This window comes from Rattus norvegicus, chromosome 7, assembly GCF_021556685.1.
Source record: "Rattus norvegicus strain SHRSP/BbbUtx chromosome 7, alternate assembly SHRSP_T2T, whole genome shotgun sequence".
NCBI lineage: Eukaryota > Metazoa > Chordata > Mammalia > Rodentia > Muridae > Rattus > Rattus norvegicus.
This window is the reverse complement of record NC_141540.1, coordinates 83,109,631-83,131,928: the sequence shown is the minus strand read 5'-3', so window position 1 is coordinate 83,131,928 and position 22,298 is coordinate 83,109,631. Positions and strand designations below refer to the sequence as shown.

General features: G+C 38.6%; 2 pseudogenes across 1 annotated transcript; one reads left to right on the top strand and one right to left on the bottom strand.

Annotated features, from left to right (window-relative positions):
- The first annotated feature begins 3,874 nt into the window (after nucleotides 1-3,874).
- Nucleotides 3,875-6,013, top strand: Krt18-ps3 (keratin 18, pseudogene 3; annotated as a pseudogene). The gene has a single exon (XR_015626146.1). The product of XR_015626146.1 is annotated as a keratin 18, pseudogene 3 (transcript).
- Nucleotides 6,014-10,156: 4,143 nt separating this feature from the next.
- On the bottom strand, nucleotides 10,157-10,567 carry LOC103692897 (anaphase-promoting complex subunit CDC26 pseudogene; annotated as a pseudogene).
- Between the last annotated feature and the right edge of the window lie 11,731 nt (nucleotides 10,568-22,298).

Genomic DNA, 22,298 nt, shown 5'->3' with positions numbered 1-22,298 from the left:
AGTGTACTTATAGATAATAAATAAATCTTTCAAAAATTTAATGTTTTACTTACTTTTGTAGTCTTGGGGTGCAGTAACTTAAAAGTTAACATGGTTGAAAAACTTCAAGCAAATTTACTAATTGTGACCTCTCTCACAATCAAACCCTCATAATCAAAACCGAATGTTTTCTACAATGTGTTTAATATGTGAGCCTTACTATACCAAGCACCAGTTCAGCTTTTAATTGGGACATGCACATAAACATGCCCATGGACATGGACCTGCACAAAAGCTGTCTTCTGTCAGTTCTCTAATTACAGACATTCCCTATTATGAATTTTAGTATCTGTAGCCTGGAGAGTGACTCTCTCCATGGTCATGTAAGTAACATCATGCTAGCTACATGGAACATGAAAAACAGACATAACTTTACCATGTGCAAACATATATTATTGTTTTGCTTCTGTGTCTTCAAATGCTTTCACTTTGTCCCCTGGAAAGTCAACAGCCCTACACCTCCCCCTCCTCCATCTTCCCCATCCCTAAGTCCTGACTTCAGATCGTGAGTGCCTTTTCTTTTACTTTGCATGCCCTGATGCTCAGAGCTTCTTATATTTTCTTCACCTCATGTGCCATTAGCCTGTGCCTCGTTTCTCAGAACAGTAGAAACAATGTGGGTTCTTTTCCTCTGCTGCTCAAATCCAGACACCAAGGATGTGGGTAGTATTATAAAACTGCTGTCCGAGCGAAGAGACGGCATTGCAATCTGGGACCCTCACCAGCTCTCTTCCTCTTTCACCATCATGCAAGAGACCATGACGTGGATTGGCATTATTAAGACACCCTCTACTTCTTTTTCTGAGCCTTTGTAAGAGGCTACCTGGAAGGGCAGTGTCCAAGTGCAAGCACTTGGGGAGAAAAATAGCCCACTCTCAAGAAAGTGACTCAGAATTGATCTGATTAACCAATAATCATCAGCTATGTTGTTATTTGATATAAGGAAAACAATAACTTAGATGTAGATCTTGAGACAAATAGTTTTATATGCAAACTTTTAAGAAAAAAAATCAGAAAAATTGTGCCTGGTACAAAGATTTGCAGTAGGCTTTCCTAGGTACTTCATTTCTAAGAGCATAGAAACATATCGATACATGATAAGTTTCCTAAGAACTTAATACTGAGACTGGGAACAAAGCAGAAACAGGCCCTGGACTTAGGTTGAGCTGAGTCCAAGGCTTCTTGCATCACACCTGCTAATCACTAAGCGGAGAGGTCTGTTCCAAGATGTAACACTCCACTGTTGGCTGGCCCACATGGCTTGTATTACCACACATCCACTTATTACCCTCCTGGGAGGATTTCTATTGTGAAGCCTACAGGAAAAAAATGCCCCCAAATTCTGTAGAGCCGAGAATGCAGACATTCTGCCCATGTGGCACTTGTTTGTCAATTGAGCACGGGAAGAGAAATTGATGAGGGAACTAATTATTGTTGAAGGAGCCTCAGAAACAGAAGCATTCATACATCATACAACACAGAACAACGAAGGAATGCTTTTCCCCAAACTTTGAAGACTTAGTTTCTGAGACGGCATAGCTGGTGAACAGAACTGGGCTTCTCCATTAAAAACAGCCCTGTGCTTTATTGAGGGCAGACGTGGCTCATGGGGGTTAAAGCAGTAGGAGTGTCCATTTCTTAAAATTGTGAAATTTTCTATTTTCTTTCCAGCATTACATAGACCATAACAGTCTGGGCTAATCTTTTGTCTTCTTAGGTTTTATGAAAATCAGTGTGTGTGTGTGTGTGTGTGTGTGTGTGTGTGTGTGTGTGTGTGTGTGTGTGTGTGTGTGTTCGTTCTCTCTCTCACCACAGTAGTTCAAGTGTTTGGAGCTTTTCAAAACAAAAGCTCAGTGGCTTACTGTTTAACTATGCAAAGAAAGAATTCGGGCACTAAGTGAAATTGCTCTGGACTTTAAAAAAAGACATGCCCAATTTGGTTTTCAAGCCACAGATGTTTTCCTTCGGCAAAGTTACTAGTCAAAATACATTCACAGAGAGTTAGAATAAATTCTTTAACTTTGTACATTAATGCAAAATGGCAATTACTTGGTATCTTGCAAGGGAAATAAAAAATATTTCTAATGTCTGCATCTATTCAACATAAAGTAAAAAAAACTAGAAAGATATTAACAAGCAATCTGCAAAAGAAAGAAAGAAACAGATTGAGTAAGAAGGCATACATTGCTGTAGACCTGGGACTAACTTTCCTATTATTATTTGTAATTTTGCCTACATGTGGTCAAAGATTGAGGCGTTTCCAGAACCCCCAAAAAGGAAAACTTCTGCTACAAAATCAAGAGATATTACTTGTGTATAGGATAAAAAAATCTTTGAATACATCCTAAAACATGAGGAACTCTGGCATGCATAGAATATGTATGAAACAATGTTTAAATCAATGAATTATACACTTTGCAGAGTACCACAGTAAGTCCTATGCAGACATTTACTTACTTATCCTCAAAGAGCTTATAGTTCACTAGTGTCATGAGAATAGGACATTTTGTGAGATTTGTATAGAACAAGATAGAAAAAGAGATATTGTGGGAAAGCATGAAGAGTAGGAAATCATTTTTCATGCTGAAGTGCTCCAGTATATATACGGCAATTAAATAGGAATAGCTGCTTATTGTTGGATTTTTTTTCTAATAGTAGAAATATTCTCACTGACTAAGTTCTTTTTATTTTAAAACTGCCCAATGTTTTTCATCACCGATGTAATGACAAGCAAAAGCAATTGTGAGAAATCTCTCTTTTCTCATCTTTTGATTACCATGGCCCTCTCAAAAATGTGGCTGTTTATACCACAACGTTCAGTTTAGTACACTGGCAATAATTTTTTTCTTTTATCTAATATAATATATTTGACCTGTCTTAAATTTCAACAATGTTGACAATATACAGAGAAAAGGTAATATTTGGTTATTCAAGGCAAATGTTATGAGCTATCATGGTTGGTAACCTCATTTGAACTAAGGAACTATCTTGGAGTAAGGCAGAAGACAGTTCTAAGAAGTTTGCCAAAGTTTTTCCAGGGCCAGCACATTTGATCTCTATGTTCTTTCACAGTTAGAATTATAATTCAGCTTGAGAAATCATACTCTCTCTGATCTCTGAGAGTAAGTAGAAACTGTGGGTGTCATTTGGACATGCAGATGACACCAAGGCTCTTATCAGCACAATACCCATCAAACCAGGCAGGAGACATTGTCTAAGGATCTCTTGTGAGGGAAATAATTCTCAGGATAAATGAGGTGCTTAAGAAACTTGTAATGGTGCTGTGGTTGTTTCATAACCAGTAGGCCTGGAATACATTTAGATATATAGATACAAGAAATATCTATGGTGGTCACAATCCAGATATGAACTTCTGAACAAAAGGTATGATTCAAATAATCTCTTTCTCTCCTTTTCTCTCTCTCCCCCACCTCTTTCCATTCTTCCACGAAGAATGAATATGTTTATCCAGTTTAGGTCCATGAAAAGGGTGACCCCCTATATATCAACTTTCTCATTCTTATTTTCCATGTTTCCCTTTATGTTTCATTAAAACATTTTAAGGTGTATGAGTATGGGCTGGAGAGGTGGCTCAGTGGTTAAGAGCTCTAGCTGTTCTTCCAGAGGACCAGGGTTCAATTCCCAGGGTCCACATGGTAGCTCACAACTGTGTGTAACTACAGGTCCAGGGGATTTGACACCCTCACAAAGATGTATATACAGGCAAAACATCTGTGCACATAAAATAATGTGTATGAGTGTGTTTTGTCTGTATGTTATATATGTGTACCATGAGACTGCCAGGTGCACAGGAAACCAGAAAAAGGAATTTCATCTTCTAGAAGTAGATTTACTGACAGTATTGAATTGTTCCCTTGCATGTCAAAAGAGAAATAACAAGGAACTCATTATGCTGGGAAATTTTTCCTCAGTCTTGTGGCCCCACGGATGGTCCATCGGCGGGAGAAACTCAGCTGAGAATGGACATCAGGCTTGAGAGTGCTGTCTTCAGAAGATTCCCACATCTATTATTGATTACAAACCACCTTCTTTCTGCTCTTTAAATCCTATTTTGTGCTTTTCCCACTACTTTGAACTTTGGATCATAATGGAGAATCTGTTCTACTCTGAATCTTGGAGGTTAATAGAGGTTTTGGAGGAGTAGTGAATTTAGGCTGGATACATATTAACTCCTGTTTACATGCTCTCTCAAAACGGCTGTCTTTAAACCTTCTTTATACAAGGCAGTGTGGATGGTCAGAGAGAGATTTTTCTCATCCAAATTCTGGAGAGTTAAAAATTACTTCTCTGGTGGCGGAAGTCCTGTTCTGGTCTCTCGCTTCACTCTCCTCTCCAGACACGATGAGTTTCATCACCCGCTCCACTACATTTTCCACCAACTACAGGTCCCAAGACTCTGCAGACTCCCAGCCAGTTGGTCCGGCTTCCCAGCAGCGTAGCCAGCATCTATGGGGTTCCCAGGGCTCTGGGTCCCGAATATCTGTGTTGGATCCATCTTGGGTGGCTCCACGGGCCTGGCGGGAATAGGTAGAATCCAGACTGAGAAGGACACCATGAAAGACCTGAACTGGCTGGCCAGCTACCTAGACAAGGTGAAGAGCCTGGAGACTGAGAACAGGAGACTAGAGAGCAAAATCTGGGAACATCTGGAGAAAAGGGGGCCCAGGGCATCAGAGACTGTGGCCACTACTTCAAGATCATCAAAGGTCTGAGGGCTCAGATCTTTGCAAATTCTGTGGACAATGCCTTCATTGTCCTGAAGATTGACAATGCCTGTTTTGCAGCTGATGACTCTAGAGTTAAGTATGAGGCAGAACTGGCCACTCGCCCGTCTGTGGAGAGCTACATCCATGGACTCTGCAAGGTGGTAGATGACACCAAATCTCAAGGTTGCAACTGGAGACAGAAATCGAAGTGCTCAAGGAGTCGCTACCGCTCATGAAGAAGATTTATGAGGGCTAAGTCCACGGTCTGGAAGTCCATATTGCCAGTTCTGGGTTGACAGTAGAAGTGAATGTTCCCAAATCTCAGGACCTCAGCAAGATCATGGCAGACATCCATGCCCAATATGAAGAGCTGACTCAGAAGAACTGCAAGGAACTGGACAAGTAGTGGCCTCAGCAGATTGAGGAGAGTACCACAGCAGTCTCCACCAAGTCTGCAGAAATCAGGGATGCTGAGACCACACTCTTGGAGATGAGACGCACCCTCCAGACCTTGGAGAATGACCTGGACTCTGTGAAAAAACCAGAACATCAACTTGGAGAACAACCTCAGGGACGTGGAGGCCAGATACAGGGCGCAGATGGAGCAGATCAGTGGGGTCCTCCTGCACCTGGAATGAGAGCTGGCACAGGACAGCAGAAGGACAGCACCAGGCCCAAGAATATGAAGCCCTGTTAAACATCAAGGTCAGTCTTCAGACCGAGATTGCCAACTTCCACCGCTTGCTGGAGGATGGGGAAGATTTCAATCTCAACGACGCCTTGGACTCCAGCAACTCCATGCAAACCATGCAGAGGACAACTACCTATAAGGTAGTGGATGGCAAAGTGGTGTCCGAGACCAATGACACCACAGTTCTGAGACACTGAGGCTGAGAAAGAGGGAACTCCTGAGGACTGAGGGACCAATAAAAGTTGAGAGTTCACTGTTGGGGGGTAGGCACCAAAACCATTTGAAAAGTATTCAACATTCACAGTGTGTTTGCCTAAAACACACGGCTTCTCTTGTAGGGGTCTATTAACTTCAAATCCCTATACACAGCTGAGTTCCAGTGAAACTACACTAATTCCACAGTTCCTCTTCCCTTCTGAAAATAAAGATGTCTGTGAAGACTATTGATAAGCCAAGTTGGTGAATAGAAACTTAACTCCATCAAACTCTGTATAGCACCACTGGCTTGCCACAAGTGTTGTGCAATAACTCTTACCATAGCATTAGAAGGTGTCGGATAGCCTAGGAGTACTTTTCCATCTTCATATAATAATGTCTTAGTCAGTGTTCTACGGCTATGAAGAGTCAGCGTAACCACAGTAACTCTTATGAGGAAAACATTTAACTGGAGTTCTTTTACAATTTCAGAGAAATAGCCCTGTGTCATCATGGCAGAAAGCATGACAGCAATACTCAGACATGGTAGCTGAGAGATCCACATCAGATCCATAGGCAGCAGGAAGGGAACACTGGACCTAGATGGACCCAGCAAGGCCACACCTTCAAACGGTGCCACTCCCTAAGCACTCAAATAAATGAACCTATGGGTACCACTCTTGTTCATAATCAATCTTATCTTATTATATGATCTTAGTTTGAGCTAAATTAATGTTGTATAAATGTCGGATGTTTCTAACTTCCTTTATCAGACTTTAAGACATAATGTTTGATTTGCATTATGAGAAATGGTAGCATCCATGGACAGAGCTGCTGTTCTAATCATGAATTGAGCCAGTTTCTAAGGTATGGCATAGGGCAGTATTCTGGGTTCTTTTCTGACCTCTCAACGCAAGTAAGATTGCTCTAATGTGGGGGGGAGGGAGGCAATGGGGGGAGGGTTGGGAGGGGAACACCCATAAGGAAGGGGAGCGGGGGAGGGGGATGTTTGCCCGGAAACCGGGAAAGGGAATAACACTCGAAATGTATATAAGAAATACTCAAGTTAATAAAAAAAAAAGATTGCTCTAATAAAGGCAGCAGTTGCATGGTTCTCCCTCATCTTCTTTACCTCAGGGCCCTTTAATATGTGAGCGTTTCCTTGAGCAATACCAAGGGATACTACTGAGGATAGCCACCACGAGTGTTGGCATTTTAGAAGTGCAGAAAGAGCTGAAGGAGAGTTACATAATGTTAATTCTACCCCATACTCTTTGCTTCATTACATATTTCCAAGCTATCCACTTAATTTCTGTTTTTGAATTTTTTCCTCATTAGTGTGACCGAAGAATTAGAGTTGAGTCTAAGTTGAGAGCACAGGAAAATATTTCCTAGAACATAGGATGGTGTGTGGAAACCTAATTGACAGAGGGTACCTCCACCACTGCTATGTTTTATACACAATGTGGAATCTGAAGTGCAGCTGATTAGAAAGGGCGGATTGAAGCAGCAAAATGAGAGAAGGAAAGACGGATGACAGTGTTGTAGAAATATCAGGATAGAGGATGGGAGACACGAACTCTTGTTTGGTTCCCCCACTGATTTCTTTACCTTAGCTGAGATTCTCAGTTTAAGAGGCACAGTTTAAATTACCAATCCAAGAGTACACATGGGGTGGGGCATGTACCAAAGGATGGCCTTATCTGGCACCAATAGGAAGGGAGGTCCTTGGTCCTATAGAGGTTCGACGCCCCAGTGTAGGGGGATGCTAGAGTGGTGAAGCAGGAGTGGGTATGGGTGGTGGTGGGGTGATAGGAGGGGAAACCTGTAAGGGGGACAACATTTGAAATGTAAATAAATAAAATAACCAATAAAAACAAGGAAAAAAAGAGGCACGGTTCTGTGTTCTATTAACTGAAGCTTAAGACAGTGTTACTCATCCTTGCTTTCACAGTGGAATCCCTGAGGATCTTTAAAAAATTGATATGTAGGTCCCACCCCAGAGATCCTGATTTAATTGGTTTGTGGTGTAGCCTGGGCATCAGGGTTATTAAAAGCTCCCTAGATTCTCACGTATAGCTGAGCCTGAGAACTCTTTATTAGGGCTTGCTTTGGAAGGGGACAGGATGATTTATGACTTGTGGGAAGACCTCCCTCCCCCATATGTGTGACCACTACAAATCCTTCAAGCTGTATAGCTCATCCTTAGCGAGTCATGCCACAGAATTCTGAAGGTTCTTCATTGCTTAGTAAAATTCTTATGTTCCTGGAGGATGTGATACCTTGAATTGTAAGGAGTATAGCTCACCTACATTCAGAAAAACATCTAATTTGAAAAGAATCTCAGAGTTCAAAAGTTCAAACTGGGAAGTATTTTTATGATGATTTTTCTTTTTGAGATAAGGGGACAAGCAATGAATGTTTTTCTCCAATATTTTTCTATAGGTACTTATTTTGGTATGTATGTGAAAGGGATTTAATTTATGCCATAATTTTACATAAACTTTTTTAACATAAAGTTTTAGAGTATAATTGTGTGACCAGGAAGTTTTAAAGGCCATTTTCCTATTTCAACCTCTTTTGAAGTTTAAAAGTCTTTTGAGAAGGAGACCATTCTCAATGACCTCTTGCCCTTCTCTATGCTTCATTTATCTACATAAGCACTTCCTGTTCAGTTTTATCATCTGATGATTGCTTCCTGTGACTTACCATTCACTTTCTACCTTTTATCTCAATCCACGTTATCTCTGCTCTGAAGCCAAAGAGAATACATCACTGTCAAATACAAAGTTAAAAAAAACAATAAAAAAAAAGTGTCCTCCATTTTATATGAAAAAGGCATAGTCATGTCGTGCAGTATACATGTCCGTTCTCAAAGTTATTTGCCTGTTAGGCAGTTATCTGAGGCTTCACTCACAAATACTACAAATTTGTAATGATAATCATTACAAATGAATCTATCCTCAGACGTAAAGTCTCCATTAAGCTTTGCACTGCTGCCTGCAACCTTTTAATTAGCTGATGCCTTTTCTCTGCCGATCAGCGCACTCTATCAGAATCAGCCTGCCCGCCTCACACCAATGTGTCTTATACCGGATGCTGGTGAAATGAGCCAGGAGAGGAAGGATCATATGAGGGAGTCCATTGCACACCAAGGAGTTGTTGGCAGCTCACACAAGCAGGATGGTCCAGCATAAGCTAGATTGCTCTCACCCTTTAATACTGAGTGTGAAACATAAAAATAACCACAGTTTCTTTTTTTTCCCCTGTGTCTTGGGGGTTTTATGTTTTCTAAGACAGGAAAATAACAGGACTTAGGGGTCATCAATAAAACTGGAATAGAGGTTTTATAAAAAATCTTGGAGCAGGAAAAAGAAGCTACACACCTGTCTCTACCTTCCCATTCACATCGCTCACAAACTATCCAAAATCCTGTGTATATCCCAGTTAAGGAGTTTCTTTGAAACTTGATTCCAGATGTTCTGGCTTCCACAGATGGTGGTTCTGTCCTTGAATTTTATGGTCAAAAGTATCCAGAGAAGCTCTCAGATGGGTCCTGTGCAAAAATTCTTAGACTAGTCCAGAGTGAAGAATAGAATGTCTTTCACTATCAGAGCTGCTTGTGTTCTCCCCTCCTGTAAAGACTTCCTGTAACTGGATTTGTTACTGACAATTTGATCATTAGAATGCAGTCTCCATGAGGGCAGGGATTTTTGTTTTTTGTTTGTTTGTTTGTTTTGTTTTGTTTTGTTTTTGGGGGGAGGGAGAGAGAGAGAGTGAGAGAGAGCCAAAGCGAGAGCAAGAGAGAGAGAGAGAGGGACAGAGAGGGAGAGCGACAGAGAGAGAAAGAGAGCGAGAGCAAGAGCGAGAGAGCGAGAGAGCGAGAGAGCGAGAGCGAGAGCGAGAGCGAGAGAGAGAGAGAGAGAGAGAGAGAGAGAGAGAGAGAGAGAGAGAGAGAGTTTTGCGGTGTAGTCCTGACTAGCCTCCAACTCTTGAGATTCCTACTTCAGCCTCCCGAGTGCTGGACTGCAGCCTGAACACACTCATCTGGGATTTCTGTTGCTTGCAGGATGGTCAGCAGCCATCAGATACTGCATAAACAAGTTCAGTCAAAGTCCAGGGAATCAACTGCAAGTGCTCTGGGTCTGGGGTCTTTCTGTAAAGACAAGGAGAATGATGTCACTTGTAGAGTTGGAAATTTAAGACACCTCTCAGTGTTACTACCTTCAAAGATGTCTCACATTTTTTCCAAAAATGTATTTATTTTTAAAAACAAAAACCAGGTAAGCTTTCTGCAGTTCAGTTTTCCAAGAACAAGACAGAATTTGGCTTCCACCCTATCAAAAAGGTTGGATAGCAATAATTTCACACAGAAGTTACCTCTCCCTGCAGGAGACAGAAACCATTCTGCTTGCTTGCACACACTTAATTCTCTAAATCTGGTTTGTACTTCTGTCATCATTTTATTCATTCCCAGGGGTCTGGCATGCCAGAGAATCTATCTCTAGTATTTAAAGTTTCCAAACTGAGATGTGCGGTTATTGGTCTTGAGTTGGGGTTTATGACCAATTCCATCTTTAATCATTTGTTCCTGGCTCTTGTGGTCACTGCTGAGCCCAGCAGGTCCTTCTCCATCACTAGTTCCTACACCTTCCACATCTTCCTCCTGCTTCTTATGGGCCTCCAGGTCCTTTCGAATGCTCTCACACTCAGGGTCATCAAGCTTGAGCTCTGGGTGGGTTGGTTTTCATCAAAGGATATTGACGTCATCCAGGAGTTCAGAGGAGCCATGCAGTGAGCTATGGACTGTTGAAATTGCCAGAGAGGAAAAGCTGAGGGCGCTAAATCTCAGCCACAAACATGAATCTGTAAACTCTTTTCTTCTGAAGCTTCCCAGAACCTCAACTCCCACCATGACCACACTGCTGGGTAGCCCTAACCATAACCACAGTTTCCATTTAGTCTATTCTACAGATACAATGCATAACATATGTAATACAATGTATGCAATGCAATGCATTACATATACAATGTATTATGTTCTTTTAAGATAATTTTCTTGCACAAGGGACAATGATAACATGGTAGATTTAAAAAATGTATTTGATATGTTACATAAGATCTTTTATAAGTGACATAAATATCACTACTGACAAGCCTTCTGGAAACATTTTTAAAGAATTAAAAGAAGAAAGTAAAGCCATCCCAATCATCATGGTCACTGTCTCTTGGGTTCTGCTACCTGTCCTGGAGGAAGAGAACAGCGGTTGCTTTCACTTAGGCAACTAGGTAAGGTGATACTTTTTTCAGGATGAATATTTTAAATCTTGTACACTTCAAAATTTATCAGCAAATCATTGAATTTGACTACCTGCAAATTTCTCCAATTTGACTCAAATGGAGTAAAAAAATGGTATTGTTTGGTTAGTGATTCAGGCAAGGTTGAAATAATAATTTTCCACATAGCATAAGTGTTCTTGAATTCCAGTCTTTGCTCTACCTCATACTAGTGTGAAAATTGGCAATGACAACCAAAACTGAAGTATTCTCATTTATAAAATATGTCAGAATAAGACTTAACAAAACACCAGGCTCTTAAGGGAAATGAGCCTCCATAAAATGTGTGTTTATTCATGGAGAAGGCAATACTAACCACTGACCACTGTCCGTTAAAGACAATTTTAATGTAGATTTCATTAAACCTATAGATTGCTTTTAGTAGGATGATCATTTTTACTATATTAATTTGAGCGACCCATGATCCTAGAAGATCTTTTCTATCTTCAGATGTCTTCTTTAATTTCTTTCTTCAATGACTTGAAGTTTTCAGTCATACAAGTATTTTACTTGCTTGGATAGAGCATCCTCAAGCTATTTTATGATATTTGAGGCAATTGTGAAACGTGTTGTTTCTCTCATTTCTTTTTCAAACCATGGGTCATTTGTACGTAGGATAGCTACTGGTTTTTGTAAGTTCATTTTGTAACCAGGCACTTCCCTGAATGTGTTTATCAGTCTTAAGAGTTCCCTGGTGGGATTTTTTTAGAGTCATTTATATGTATTCTATCATATAATCTGCAAATAAAGATACTTTGGGGGGTTGGGGATTTAGCTCAGTGGTAGAGCGCTTGCCTAGCAACCGCAAGGCCCTGGGTTCGGTCCCCAGCTCCAAAAAAAAGAAAAAAGAAAAGAAAAAAAAAGATACTTTGACTTCTTCCATTGCAATCTGTATTACTATTACCTTCAGTCATCTTATCAAGTAATATATTGACATCAAGTAATATATTGAAAAGGTATTTTTAATTGAAAGGATTTTATTGGAACTTCTTTGAATTTCTCTCCATTTATTTTATTGCTGGTTATAGGCTTGTTGTAAACTACCTTTGATATGTTGAGCTATGTTCCTTAAAGCTTTAATCTCTCCAAAATTTTTTCATGAAGTGATGCTACATTTTGTTAAATGACTTTTCTGAATCTAATGAGATGATCATGTGTTTTTTTCCTTTCAGTTTATTTATGTAATAGATAACATTTATTGATATTTTTCTCTAGAATAAAGCATACTTAATCATGGGGAATGATCTTATGAATGTGTTCTTGGATTCTATTTGTAAGTATTTTCTTGAGTATTTTTATTTATGTTAATATGGGAAATTAGTCTGTAACACCACCAATATGCACACACATAGATACACAGACACGCACACACACGTGTTTGGGTCCTTTATGTGCTTTGGGTGTCAGGGTAATTGTGACCTCATAAAATAAATTGGGCAATGTTCCTACTGTTTCTATTTTGTGGAATAATTTGATAAGCATTGTTGTTAATTTATCTTTGAAAATCTGATAAGATTGTGCACGAATACCTTGGCTTTTTTGGTTGGGAAACTTTTAATGACTGCTTTTATTTTACTAGGGACTATAGATCTATTTAAATTGCTAATCTGAATGCTGTTTTTACTTTGGCAAGTTGAAGCTATTGAAAAATTATTCATTCATTTATTTTGGATTTTTCCAATTTGCTGGAGTATAGTTTTAAAGTATGTCTCTTCTATGTTTAGCAGTTCTCTTGATCATGATTCTCTGGAATTTTGTTATATTATCTATCTATCTATATTTATCTATCTATCTATCTATCATCTATCTATCTATCTATCTATCTATCTATCTATCTATCTATCTATCTATTTCCTTTTTCAACACAGCATTTCTCTGTGTTGCCCTGCCTATCCTGAGACTTACTCTGTGTACCAGGCTCGTCTCAAACTCATAGATCTGACTGCCTCTGTCTCCGAAGTGCTAGTATTAAATACATGCACCACAAACCCAGATTATACACCACCACTTACACCACCTTTTAATTAATTTAGATAAAGGTTTGTCAATTTAATTGATTTTCTCAAAGAACCAATTCATTGTTTTATTGATTCTCTATATTATTTACTTTTTTTCTATTTCAGCCCTCAGTTTGATTATTTCTTGACCTCTACTCCTCTTAGGTGTAATTTTTCTTTTTGTTCTAGAGCTTTCATGAGTGAAATTAACTTACGAGAGATTTCTTTAGGTTATTTACGTAGCACTTAGTGCTATGAGCGTGTCTCTTAGAAATGCTCTCAAGTTTGGATATGTTGTATTTTCATTTTAATTCTATTCTAAATATCACTAATTTCTTTATTTCTGTGGACCCATTTGTCATTCAGAAGGTAGTTATTCAGCTTCCATACATTTTTATGCTTTTTGTTGCTTCTGTTCCTATTGATACCCAGTTTCAATCCATGGTGGTCAAATAGAATGCTGGAGTTAGTTCAATTTTCTTGTATCTTGTTGAGTCTTTTTTTGTGTTTAAGTATGTGGTTAGTTTTGGAGAAAGTTCCATGAGGTTCAAAGAAGGTATATTCTTTTGTTTGGGTGAAATGTTCTGAAAAATATTTTAGATCCATTTCATTTGTAATGTCTGTTAGCTTTAGTATTTCTCTAATTTCAAGTAATATTACAAAGCTATAGTAATCAAAAGAATATTGTATTGTCATAAAATAGACAAATGGAATTGAATTGAAGACACAGACATAAAATCTTATGTCTATGTATACCTAATTTTTTATAAAGAGACCAAAAATACACACTAAAATAAAGAAAGCATCTTCAACAAATGTTGCTAGTCAAGCTAGATGTCTGCATGTGTGGATTGTTGTCTATATGCAGGTGAAGGCAGGCACAAAATAAGGTAAAGCCTGTGATTGGGCAGCAAAAAAGTAAGGTGGGCACAGAATTTTGAAGAGAGGAGGAAGAGAGAAGAAAAGGAGAAGAACCAAGATAAAGGAGGAGAAAGAAGACACAGTTCTGTATGGTCTTAAAGGGCCATAGGTAATTAGGAATATTCCATAAGGGATAGATTTGTATAGAATAATTTGTCTTATCTAGGTAGGCAGTTTATATTAATGGTAATTTGTTCAGATTTTATTGTGTAAATGTTTTGTGGGGTGAGGATTTATTGATATAAATCTGATAAATTGCAAGCATATTGAGTTTTGATTTTAACGGGTTAGTGGTGTTGTGACTATAACAACAGAGGGCAAGATGCTGGGACTGTGAACAGAATTCACAGCAGAGAGTCACAAGGTAGTGGCTGCTGCTGGGGCCAGAGAGTAGCCGGTGACAATGTGAGGCTAGTCATGGCAGCAAGAACACCACAAGTGCCCAGGAAGTAGCCGGCAACAGCTTGGGAAGAAAATTAGAAACTTATCAAGTTGGGTTGGGACACTTTGTTGATAAAGATGAAAACATCCTGCAGATGCCATGTGGTCCACCGGAGTGGGCACTAGTGTAGAATGGTAGATTCTATTTTTTAATATTTACTGCTACATGCATGTTGAAGAACACAAATAGATCTGTACATATTACCCTCCACAAAACTCAAGTCCAAATGTATTGAAGACCTCAATATAAGACCAAATATACTGAAGCCAAAAGTACAGGAGGTGGGGAACAGCTGTGAACTCATCAGCACAGAAGCATACTTTCTGAACAGAACACTCTAAGCATAGGCACTAATATTAACAAATAATAAATGGCACCTCATGAAACTGAAAGCCATTGTGGGGCAAAGGACACAGTCATTCTGACAAAGCAGCTGCCTATAGAATGGAAAAAGATCTAGCAATTCCACATCTAATAGAGAACTAATATGCAAAATATATAAACAACATCAATGACAACAACAAACCCTGGATATCAAAAAGCCAAATAATCCAATTTAAAATGAGATATAGTTATATTCTTCTGCTCCCTATCCTCCACCTCCATCAGCCTTCTCAACTATACAGTTAAGCTTCCTTTACCCCACCCACATTCCCTGATTTCTGAGCTGGGCTAAGCCAAACTGCCATGATCAGCCTACTATCCCAGAAGGACATCAATTGTCCTACTGCCTTTCTTCCTACCTTTTATAGACCTGAGACTCCTGAACCATACAGGCAGACTACCCTTTCCCCACCCATTTTCCCTGTTTGCTGAGATCTCTGGCCCAAGCCAAGCTGAACTGAGCAGCTTAATATCCCAGGGAGATATGTGGATTGATGTCTGTATGCAGGTGAGGGCAGTCACAAGGTAAGACAAGGCCTGGCATTGGACAGTGAAAAAGAAAGGCAGGGGTAGAGTTTTTGAAATGAGGGAAAGAAAGAAGAAACCAAGATGGAGGAGGAAAAGGATGAACCAGCCCCTTGTGGTTTTAACAGCGACAGAGAGCTATGAATATCTTATAAGGGATGGATTATTACAGGACAATTTATCTTATCTAGGTGGGAAGTTTATACCAATATCAATTGTCTCCGAGTTTCTTGCATGGACACTTTGTGGAGTGAAAAGTTACTGATATAAATATGATTGATAAATTACAAACATCGAGAGTATTGATTTTACCAGATTACTGGGAATTGTGACTGTGGGGCTGGCATGGAAGCAACACACCAATGGAACTTAGCGAGTCAGGTGGAAACGGTTTGAGAGCTCTGGGCCAGATAATCTGCCTGATGTGCCTGGCCAAATGAAACCACTGGCACCATGTGGCCTACTGGTGCTGGTACTAGCATGAGATGAAGTTCCTATTTATAATATTTATCCATAGAGGAAAATTGAAATAATGCCTTGTATCTTATCAGACCACTGTCGATTGAAGCTGGAATTTAGCAACAACAGAAACACTAGAGAGTCTACACAGTCATGGAAATTGAACAACTCTCTATCCTGTGATCTCTGGGTCAGGGAAGTAATAAAGAAAGAATTTAAAGATGTTATAGAATTCAATGAAAATTAAGGCATAAAATACCCAGATTAATGGGACACAAGGAAAGCTAAGACGAAACTTCATTGGACTAACTGCCTCCAAAAAGAAATTAGGAAATTCTCATAGCAGCAATCTAAAACTATACCTGAAAGCTCTAGAAAAAAGCAAGCCCACCAAAGAGGAATAAAAAGGCAGAAAATAATCAAAATCAGGGCTAAAATCAATTAGTCAGAAACAAAGAAAACACTGCAAAGAACCAATGAAGCCAAGAGCTGGTTCTTTAAGAAAAATCAACAATATAGACAATCCCTTAGCCAACCTAACCAAGAGACAGAGAGACAGTATCCAAATAAACAAAATCAGAAATGAAAGGGAAACATAACAACTGACACTGAGAAAAATCAAGAATCATTAGATCTTATTTCAAAACCTGTACTCCAAAAAATTGGAAAATCTTAATGAAATGATTTTCTAGACAAATACAACTTACAAAAGTTAAATCGAGACCAAGTAAACTATTTAAACAGCCTCCAAACCCCCCAAAAAATAGAAGTAGTCATTATAAGTCTCCCAAACAGCCCAGGACCAGATGGTTTTAGTGCAAAATTCTACCAGACTTTCAAAGAAGAATAATACCAATACTCTTCAAACTATTCCACAAATAGAAACAGACGGAGCACTGCCAAACCCATTCTAGGAGGCCACAGTCACTATGATACCTAAACCACACAATGATTCAGCAAAGAAAGAGAATTTCAGACCAATTTATTTTATGAACATTGATATAAAATACTCACTAAAATACACACAAAATGAATTCAGGAACACATCAAAGACATCATCCAGCTAGATCAAGTAGGCCTTATTCCAAGGATTCCAGGATGTTTCAATACACAAAACCCCACCGATGTAACCCACCATATAAACAAACTGAAAAAAAATCACGATTATCTCATTAGACACTGAAAAAGCCTTTGATAGAATCCAACACCCTTCATGTTAACGGTATTAGAATAATCAGAGATAAAGGGCACATATCTAAACATAATCAAAGTAATATACAGCAAGCCAATAACCAACATCAAACTAAATAAATAAAAACTTAAAGTGTTTCCACAAAAATCTGGGACAAGGCTGCATACACTCTTTATCTATTCAATATAGTATTTAAAATTCTAGCCAGATCAATAAAACAGCTAAAAAAATCACAGGTTTACAAACTGGAAAGAAGTCAAATTATCTCTATTTGTAAATGATCTGATACTATACATAAGCATCCCCAAAAATTCTACCAGAGAACTCCTACAGCTGATAAACACCTTCAGCAAAATGGCTGGAATACAAAATTAACTCAAACAAATCAAAAGCCCTCCTGTATACAAAGGATAATTGGGCTGAGAAAAAAAAATTAGGCAACAAACATCATTTTCAATAGCCACAAATAATATAAAATATCTTGGTGTAACTCTAAGTAAGTAAAAGATCTGTATGACAAGAACTTCAAGACCTTGAAGAGAGAAACTGAAGAAGATATCAGAAAATGAAAATAGCACCTGTGCTCATGGATAGGCAGGATTAACACTCTGAAAATGACCATCTTGCTATAAACAATCTATAGACTCAATGTAATCCCCATAGAAACTCCAACATAATTTTTTGTATACTTTAAAGAGTAATTCTCAACCTTATGTGGAAAAATTAAAAAATCAAAAGAACGTTGGAAGGAATCATCTTCTCTGACTGACATCAAGCTGTACTACAGAGCAATAGTGATAAAACAAAACAAAACTACCTGATATTTGTACAGAAACAGATACATTGATCAATGGAATTGAATTGAAGACCCAGAAATAAACCCACACACCTATGGGCACTTGAATTTTAATAAAGAAGTCAAAAACCATACAACAGAAAAATGAAAGCATCTTCAACAAATGATCCTGGACTAACTGGATATCTACATGTAGAAGAATGAAAATAAATCCATATTTATCACTCTGCCCAAACCTCAAGTCCAAGTGGATCAAGGACCTCAACATAACACAAGAGACCCTAAATCTTATAAACAAGAACATGGGAAATACGCTGCAATGTATTGATAAAGTAGACAATTTCCTGACCAGAACACCAATGGCTCAGGTTGTAAGAGCAACAATTGATAAATGAGCCCTCATGAAACTTCAAAGTTTCGGTAAGGCAAAGGACACTGCCAATAGAACAAATCAGCAGCCTACAGATTGGGAAAGGATCTTTACCAACTCTACATCTGACAAAGGGCTAATATCCAAAATTTACATGGAACTCAAGAAGTTAGACACAAACAACCCAAACAACCCAATAAAAATGGGGTACAGAACTAAACAGAGAATGCTCAACAGTCATTTTGAATGACAAAAAAGCACTTAAAGAAATGTTCAAAGTCCTTTGTCATCAGGGAAATGTAAATCAAAACAACTCTGAGGTTTCATCTTATACCCATCAGAATGACTAAGATCAAAACCTCAAGAGATTATACACTCTGGTGAGGATGTGGAACAAGGGGAAAACTTCTTCATTTTTGATAGGAATACAAACTCGTACAACCACTTTGGAAATCAATGTGGTGGTTTCTCAGAAAACTGGGAATAGTCCTACTTCAAGATCCAGCTATTCCACTCCTGTGTATATTCCCAAAAGATCCTACAACATCCTACAAAGACACTTGATCAACTATGTTCATAGCAGTGAAACCTGTAATGACTCATTCTGGGCAAACACAGAGTAAAGGGAACATTCATCCATTGCTGCAGGGACCATAAACTTCTACAGTTACCATGGAAATCACTGTGGTGACTCATCAGAAAGATGAAAATCAACTCATATCAAGACCCAGTTATACCACTACAGTATATACACAAAGGATACTTTATCCTACCACAGATATATTTGCTCAACCATAGTCACCGCTTTGCTATTTATAATAGCCAGAAATTGGAAATAACCTTGATATCCGTCAAGTGTAAATTGAACTTAAAAAAAAAGACATTAAGTTATTTCCAGGCAAATACATGCAAGAACTCAAGAAAATTATCATGAGTAAGGTAACCCAGACACAGACAAATATGGCATGCATTTGATTATATGTGGATATTAGCTGTTTAATAAATAATAACCAAGCAAGTATCTGTAAAACCAGAGGAAGGAACTTGAGTAGAGCTACATGGCTCTCTTTGGCAGAGGGAAATAGAGTAGTTTTTAAAGGGGGGGAATGTGGGGGTGGGGTGGGAGGATTTGGTGTGAAGCGGGGGGGGGGGATTAGAGAGTGAATGGAGTTGAGGAAGAGAATCTTCAAGGAGAGACAGGTAAGCATTGGGGCATTTGAGGGATGGTATGGAAGCCTAGTGTAGTGGAATCTTCCTAAAATATATGAAGTCCATCCTAATGAAGTCTCCAAATAATGAGGGAGATGAAGCTCCATTGGCCATCTCTTATCACAAAGAAGCTTCCAGTACCAGAACTGCATGACATTCAATTGAATTATTGGCCAAATAATTGAATTATTGATCCCAAACAACCTAGGATGTTAGCAAGACAATAGGGTGTTCTCCACAAGCTGACAGCAAGGCCCAATTGCAAAATACAATAGTCACATAACTCATTAAATATCTAGAGGAAGAACAAGTCCTACTTCCATGTTTTAGTGCAGTGACCCTTTAATTCTGTGGCCTTTTAAAACAGTTCTTCATGCTGTGGTGACCCTCAACCACAAAGTTATTTTTGTTGATAATTCATAACTGTAATTTTCCTATTGTTATGAATTATAAAGTAAATATATGATATGAAGGATGGTCTTAAACAATCTCTATGAAAGGGTAATTTGACTTCCAAAGAGGTCATGACACACAGATTGAAAACTTCTCTTCTAGTGTTTCTGGTATGAAAAAGTACTCTTGGTGGCTATCAGAAGAGAAACAAACACCAACCCAGGTACAACACCTTTGACCTATAATCTGCAATTTTGCCTGTGGTACATAGCTTGAGGTAATAACCAACCAGTATCAGATTTGACTTAAGGCCCACTCCAAGAGATAGAACCTAACCTGGTCTTGCTTGGGTGATCAAGAACCAGACACTACAAAGTTCAGAGACCTAAGGTAAAAACAAGAACTCCTGTCCAAAAGAGTAACAATAGAATGACTCCTCATGATATTCCATTCCATGAGTTTTCATCTTACAGCAGATGGGGACAAATGCAGATTGACAGAACGCAGAGAGAGGTGGGGGAGGGAGAAGGAGGGAGAGGGAGAGAAAGAGGAAGAGAGAGAGTCTTTGGAACACAAAGCTCCATCAAATCTCTCCCTCGGAGGTCAGGGAACTCTACAAAACAGGAGACAGAAGGAGTGTGGTAGCCAGAGAAGATGGATGACACCAGGAGAATAAGGCCTGTTAACAAATTCGTTGATCAAAACTCATGTGAACTCACAGAGACGGAAGCAGCAAGTATGAGTTGTACATGAGTCTTCGCCAAGTCCTCTGTGTATATTCTATGGCACAGTACTTTTATGGGATTCCTGGATGTGCGAAGTAGTTGGTTCTGATGCTTGTGTCTTCTCTTGGGTCTATGTTCCTTCTATTGGTTTGTTTTGTCCAGCTTCAATGTGAAGCTTTTGTTTTATTTTACTTTATTTTGTTATATTTTGCTTATGGAAAACAAAAATAAAGATCTAATGTTTTATTTTTTTAACTGTATTGGCTATTTTTTTATTGCAACAAAATACTGGGCAGATAAAATTTAAAGAAATAAGAATTTATTTTGGTTCACAAGCACACAGGGCAGTACCATTATATTTAAGTTAGAACATTTCAGTGCAGGTAAGTCAGTTTGGAAATGCCCTTACGGACTACCCCAGAGGTGTGTCTATTAGATGATTTCAAATCCCTTAAAGTTGGTAATCAAGATTAACCAGCATGAAACCATATAGCTGATGAACTGTACATGTTTGTCATAGGAAATGAAAAAAAATCAAGTTAATACTGACTTGGATGTTTCTTGCCTGATGGATAGCTCTCACAGTAATGGAAGATGCTATATAGAATGCTGGAAGAAAAGAGTCATCAGAAGCCTTTGTTGATTGTGAACTTCATGATCTCCAATAATGAATGGTGTAGCAAGATATGTCTATGGGTACAATAGTGGTATGGATGTTATTGGGGTAATCAGCCAATTTCTAGATAAATTTAAGGAGATACAGGAGAAAAATATGCTTCATCCTTGAAGTCTGGCCAATAACCCATGGTTTGTGAGTTCACAGACCCCAGAGGTCAACCTATTACTATTATTTTACTAAATGAACATAATGTAAAACTTCCTACAGTGCCCTCTCAGACCTTTCTATAAAATCGATTTGTGTAGGAGATGTTGCTTAATGCAGAAATTAACACCTGGCTAGAACATAGAAAATAAGTATTTATAAAATACTCAGGCACCAATGAGGTATCTATATAAAATCTTTCTTACCAAGACATAGGAACCATTGCAAAAGAGACGGTGGACAGTTATACAAACTAGATATCAGGTGAAACTCCAATAATACTGTCTACTGGCTATGATAGGACTAGAGCACTGAGTTCACAGCAGGGTTGCCTGCACAGACATGTTTGAGATAAAGCCATTCAGCATCCTAGCATGGATTAGATAGAGATTTATAAATCCCTATGCCAAAATTAGGAACTAGTAGTAATTTATAGCTTCTGGGGAGGAAGAGTCAGTTTTCTTAAGAGTGTTAGGACTGAGGTAGGTAATGGCATTTATACAATACTTAATGTTTTCTGCAACAAGGACTCCTCTATGATTAGTAATCAGCTTAAGGGATGCCAAAGCATTACAGGCTATTTACCAAAGCTATCGATTACCCTCCACACATAATTCTAAAGCCCTATTGCCTAACATGCAATTTACTTTTGCCATCAAACAGAGAAATCATGCAGTGAACAAATAGAAGATTCATCCATTAACCCCTACTAACTACCATTAACTGTGCTGACAGGTACTCTGCATACTGCTGGATGAGAAAAATAACCATCAACATCATACATCTATAAATCCTATGGTCTACAACAGTGATCTCCATGTAAAACACATTGACACAACAATGGCACAACTGTTATAGGAGTAATCAACCATTTTTTTTAAAAATCAGATGTAAGGCTCACTCCATGTAATAAAACAGATGCCTGTCACTGTTAACACAGACAAGAACCTGAGATTAGATAGGTCATCGGTCCTAAGGAAGATTATTATTATGCTAGGAGCACATAACAACAATATGACTCCTTGTGATATATTGTAATACCCATAGATCAGTGTTCAACCCTCCATTGAGAA